This window comes from Antechinus flavipes, chromosome 2 (assembly GCF_016432865.1).
Source record: "Antechinus flavipes isolate AdamAnt ecotype Samford, QLD, Australia chromosome 2, AdamAnt_v2, whole genome shotgun sequence".
NCBI classification, from domain to species: Eukaryota; Metazoa; Chordata; class Mammalia; order Dasyuromorphia; family Dasyuridae; genus Antechinus; species Antechinus flavipes.
The window spans coordinates 145,983,097-145,989,096 of NC_067399.1; the positions used below are offsets into that span (position 1 = coordinate 145,983,097).

Sequence of the window (6,000 nt, forward strand, 5' to 3'; positions counted from 1 at the left end):
GCTGTCCCCTAACCCATACTATTCTCTTATTTTATTATTTTTAAGGATTATAAGGGAGGGAGGGAGAAATTCTTCTCAATCTATTATCACCAAAGAGATGCTAGGATGACAGGAAAAAGGTGTGAAGGAATGGAACATTTGGAAAAGGACAAAGGTCCAAAGAAGACACAATTTCTACCTTTCTTGAATTCCCATGCTCTACTATGTCTAGCTAGTTCTATCAAGTCTCTGAAGCTAGTCCTATTTCATTTACATCCATCCACTGACACATCTGTGTATAATGATTAAGAGCTGGGAAGTAAGAGATAAGGTTGTAGATTTTCAAAGGAACTTTAGCTAGCAAACCAAAAAGAAACATAAAGTAACAAAAATACACACACACACACACACACACACACACATACATACATACATACATACATACAAAAACAGGCAGCCTTGAACTTAGTTCATCTTTCAAATACTCATTTATAAAAAGGAAAAGCACCTTCTCATATACTTGGTAATGAAGTTCACAGACTGATTCACAAAAGTTTATTTAACACCTACACTTATAGACCTTTAGTTTGAAAGGAGCTTAAAAGTTGATGCAGGAATCCTTACTACGTTACTGAGCAAGTGGTCACCTTTCCAGTCCTTGTGTTTCTCTAAAGACTGGGAAGATGCTACTGGCTTGAAAGACTTTGTGGAATAGTTATAACTGCTAAACAGTTAGATTTTTCCTCCCCATATAAATCAAAATTTGCCTCCCCGGACTTATACCTATCAGTCCCAACACTCTCTTCTAGGCACAAATAAAACAAAGCTAATTTCTCTATCTCTTCCATGGGATAGCCTCTCAAATATTTGAAGACTTTGTCCAAGCTAATTCCCCCCCCCCCCCTTCAATTAATTGTGGCAGGGCATGTTTTCACTTCCCTTTATAACCCTGATTGGTCAAACTCAACCATGGTTCTAAAGGGTCTTCAAGGAAGCATGATACCCATCTCCAGATACAAAGCTTATGGGTAGAAAGAACAGAAAACATACACATTTTTGGACATCCCAACTTTACGAATTCATTATAATGGACAGCTTATTTGTCACATGTGTTTTTCTTTCTTTTTACTCACATTTTTAAGTGAGGTATGGGGGGAAGCAATAGTGATGCTTTACGAAAAACTAAAAAGAACATATTTTTTTAAAATGCATAGAAGAGAATAGAGGGAGTTCAAAAAAAGTACAAACAAGGCAATTTTTGAAATTGTACTCATGCACATACACACATTTTTTAAAAAGCAAGCAGTAAGAAATGGAGATGCAGAGGTTCATACAGAATCTTTTTTGTTTGTATTCTGCTGTCTATATACAAATGTTCCTTTCTTGGTATTTAAGTTTAGAATAAAAAGTGTTTCACCTTCCCTTTTCCCTTTATTCCCTCACAAAAATCTAATCCTGCTGGAAGGATTTTTATCTGGTGCAGTAGATGGAAAATTCTTAGGTTTAAATCACAGCTCAGATTCTCTGTGTGACTTTGGGCAGGTCACTTCTCTCTGAGCTTCAGTTCTTTCTCTGTAAAATGAGAGAGTTGAGTAAGATATCCTCCAAGGTACCCTACAGTTCCAAATCCATAATCTCATGATCCTCTGGCCTTGTTCAAACTGATCAATATCCTGTCTAAAATGTAGCACTCATACCTAACAATATATTTAGATTTGAATTTACCTTATTATATAAACAATGCTCTTATAAATGCAGCCTAAGATCTCATTAGCTTTTTTGGATGTTATGTCACATAGTTGTCAAATCCGTCTCATATAAACTGTTGTTTTCTAGCTTTATCATTCTCATCCTGTTAACTATGTAGTTGATGGTATCCCTATTAAATTTCTTCTGGTAAGATTCTGTCTATTGTTCCAGCCTGTTGAGATCTTTTTGACTCTTTGCAAACCGTAAAAGAACAGAGAAAGGACAAAAATGGTAGTCAAAAACACAAATCAACTCAAAATTTCATGTCACCAGCTTTTCTTTTAAAAACACTTGCATGAAAGAACATGTCAACCTGTACCAATAATTTTCAGGCATGGGCAAGTTATAGATTTGTTTTGTTTAACTGTATTCATTTGTTACAAGGAAGAATTCAATTGGAGGAAAGGAACAATAATTTTTAAAAAAAAGGGTAAGAGCATCAATAAATATTTAGAAAGAAAAAATTCTCTAACTGAATTATGGCACAAAGATTATTATAGTATAATAAAAGCAACATAAGAGGGTGTAACATGTAGAAATAGCACTAGACTTGCCATGACAAGACCTTAATTCTACTTCTGGCTATTCCACTAACTAGGTGAAGGTGGGCAAGAGATTTAACCCCCTAAGAGCCAATTAGAAAACAGACATTACATTTCTACAGCACTGTAAGATTTTTTAAGATACTTTATAAACAATCTCAGATGAGACTCAAAAAGAAAACAAATACTTGCTGTATCTACTCTGGAAAGATTGGATGAGAAAATCACTTAAAAAACTGTAAAGCATTTATAATGGTGAACTATTACTATAAAGAATCTCACGAACACTCTAACAATGTTTCTTTGGGAAAACAATTCTAACCTGGCAGTCCAAGATTACGTGTCTCCCATCTCCTCAATAGTCTTGTCACCTAAGCTCAGGAAAGGGTGATAATCAAGCAGTTCTACTAACTTGTGACTATAGGCAAATCTTCTCATCCCTCTACCCCTCAAGACAAAGGGGCTGGCCTAGATGATTTCTAAGATCCTTTCTCACATTAATATCTCAATCTCTCCTCGAAAAAGGACTATATTTCAATTCTCTATGAACAAGGCTAGATTTTTTGGATGTCTGTCTAACTCAGAATTCTTCAATGAGATGGTGGTCACCGATATGTGTTAGCTATAACAGGAAGTGCTCTGACCAAAGCAGAGGGTGCTGGTACCTGAAGATTCTTCTATTGTACTGAAGCACCGACCACTGCTGCATTAGTGTGATTTTGAGGAAAGCTCTCCAATGAGGCAGCATAATATAGCAGAAAGAACTAAACTGAGAATCAAGATAGAGGTCCTAACCTTAAGAGCTTCCAGCTCTCTAATTCTAGGTAAGTCAATACCCCTTCTATAGGACTCAATTTCTTTATTTGTAAAATAAAAAGACAAGACCTTCTTCAAAGTACCTTTTAGTGCTAAAGATCTATTACAGAAAGCAGTAGTAACTAAACCAATCATTCCCCTCAATCCCTGGTGCCCCCACTCACCTGACTAGGAACAAGAAGTAGTGAGCTTAAGCAAAATTTAATTGCTCGAGGAAAAAAGTAGAAATAGTCAGCATGGACTCCACACACAAAGAGATAAATAAATTTGGGGAGCCAAGCCTTGGGACGTAAAGAGGAGAAAAAAGCAAAACAATAGGAAAAAAGAACGGCAGAAGAATTTTCCTAAGTAAATCACCGATTAAAGGTGGGAGGTTAACCCAAAAAAAAAAAAAAAAAAAAGACACATGCTTTTGAGTATTTGTTCTTTCTCTTTCACAAAAAGGTAAGCATTTCTATCAAGGAGCATCCGAAGATCCCAAAATGGGCTCTCTATCTCCAGGAATGTTAAAACAAAACAAACCACAGAAACCAGGTGAGAGCAGAAACACAATAATCTTAGTCTTTCAATAGACAAACTAGAACTGGTCTACCATTTAAAGGGGGAACATGAGCTGGGAAAGAAAAATACCCCGCATCCATCTGCAGCCCCTTATCCCTGACTGACCTCCAATGGGCAACGAATTTCCAATGTTGGCTGCAATCCTCAGTGGAACAACAGAAAGCCTGGTTAAGATCTACAGTGACCACCAGCCTGCTGCAGCCCCTTTCCAATCACAGTGAGAGACATTCCTCCTCCTCCTCCTCCCTCTTTTCCTTCAAGTCCCCCGCTAAAATCCCATCTACTACAGGAAGCCTTTTCCAATCCCTCTTAATCTTAGTACCTTCCCTCTGCTGATTAGTTAAAATTGATCCTGCGTATGACTTGTTTGCACATAATTGTTTGCATGTGGTCACCCCCACTAGACCGTGAACTCCTAGAGAGCAAGGGCTGTCTATAAAAAAAAACAAACCAAAACAAACAAAACCCCAAAAAATCTTTCTTTGCCTCCCCAGCGCGTGTTCCGTGCATAGTAGGGGCTTCGCTTCACAAATGTTTATTAACTACTACTCCTCCTCTACCCCAACCCCGCCTTTCCCAGGGACCGACCCCAGCTATAAACACCAGAGCATGCAGGAGCTCAGCTCCTAGTTACAAGGGAACAGCCCTGGGATCCTAGGACAGGAAGTGGTGGTAGAAAAGATGCCCATCATTCAGCCGAGAGAGAAGGTCAGGCTTCCGATGCTCCCTCCCCCCTCCCCAAAAAAGGAGAAATAAAGGTGGGAAAGAACCAGCAGAAACGCAGCAGCTCGGGAGAATGGGTGTTGGAAGGCAGAAGGAGACGGCGGGGCTGAGAGGGCACAGCATGTACTGGAAGAGGCATGGGAGGACAGTCCAGCGATGCCCCTTCTCAGCGGGGAGGATGCTGGAGGAAGGTTGCTCGATAGGTACGGGGGTGGGGGGCGCTTTCCAGGACGGCATTAGCAGCTGGACAGGGCGAGGGCTGAGGGGGGGAGGGGGAAACATTTCGAACGACCCAACTTGGGCTCAGAGGGGTGGGCGGGGATTGAAAGGCACCGCAGACCGGTCCGCCCCCCGTGTCCTCCTCGGGCCCATGAGGCTCGGGAGCAGGCCCGGTCGGAGGAGGTTGCTGGCCAGGACTGGGCGGCAGCAGAGGTAGCAGCAGCCGCCTCCCCACTAAGGCTCCCCGGATCTCGCGCGCCGCTCTCCGCTCCTCCCCCCCCCCCAGCACAATACATGGTCCCGTCCGCCCCCTACCTTCGGCGCCCCGAAGTTCGTCACCGCGGACCGAGGGAGGATTCGGGGCCTCCAGCAGGGGCCACTGGCCCATAGCCCCCCGCTCCGGAGAACTCCCGTTGCCGCCGCCGCCCGGAGCTCGGAGCTCTGCCGGTTCCCCAGCCCCGGCAAGAACCGCTGCCGCCTGCGCAAGGCTCGGGTTCCCAAAAGCCGGCTCTCGCCGCCTCCCGCTTACCTACGTCCCAGGCCGCGCCGGATCCCTCACTCCCCCTGCCGGCAGCCCGGACGTCGGCCATTTCCGACTGAGACGGCGGGATTTGCCGAAGTGCTCGAGGCCGGAAACGGCCGAGCGAAGGGGAGGGAGGCGGTGTTCGGCACTTTCCGGAAGGAGCCAGTGAGGGACCCGAGTGTTCAGCGCCTCAGTTGGGACGAGCGATCCTGGAGTGAGCCACTAGCCGGGAAAGCGTGGGAGAAACAGCGCGTGGAGTCAAGTGGTCCAGTGGCTAGAGCGCGGAACCCGAGACCGGAAGACTTAATTTAACACTTCCTAATTGTGTGGCCTTTCATACGATGAGCTCCCCAAGGCAGGGACGGCTTTTGACCTCTTTTTGTATCCCCGAAGCTTAGCCGAATGTCTGGCACTTTGTAGCCGCTTAATAAACATTTATTGAATTGAGACTCTCCAAGTTTTCTAAGTTGTGTTACTGTGCCTCAGTGTCTTAATTTGTCAAAGAAATTGAATTCAATCGTTTCCTGCAAGACCTAAATCTAAGTTCCTATAACGCTATAACTAAAAAAGACCTGAGTTCTAATGTGATCTTATATACTAATGGTGTGACCGTCCAAGTCACTTAACACTACGCCTGCTTCCTGATTCGTAAAGGACCCTTCGAGCTCCAAATCTGAATTCCTATAATACTGTGTGTGACTTAAAGTCAAAAAAGTTCAAATTTGGCCTCGCCCATTAGTGAGGTGAGCCGCGAAGTCCTTTAACTTCTCTGTGCCTCTGTTTCTTCATTTGTAAGATAAGAATAATAACACCTACCGCCCAAGGTTACAAGGACAGGGAGAGATATTTTTGAAGTTCTTCGTAAAATCTTAAATTACATAAATACTA

At 43.1% G+C, this 6,000-nt stretch overlaps 1 protein-coding gene across 2 annotated transcripts in view; it reads right to left on the minus strand.

The window, feature by feature from the left end:
• The window catches only part of EXTL3 (exostosin like glycosyltransferase 3), a 90,749-nt gene extending 84,988 nt beyond the window's left edge, over positions 1–5,761 (minus strand). The window contains exon 1 of one of the 2 annotated variants that reach the window (XM_051975743.1): positions 4,905–5,761. The gene's annotated coding sequence lies outside the window, so the exon portion shown is untranslated. The remainder of the gene's footprint in view (positions 1–4,904) is intronic. The other variant, XM_051975744.1, reaches the window with a different exon arrangement.
• Positions 5,762–6,000: the final 239 nt, after the last annotated feature.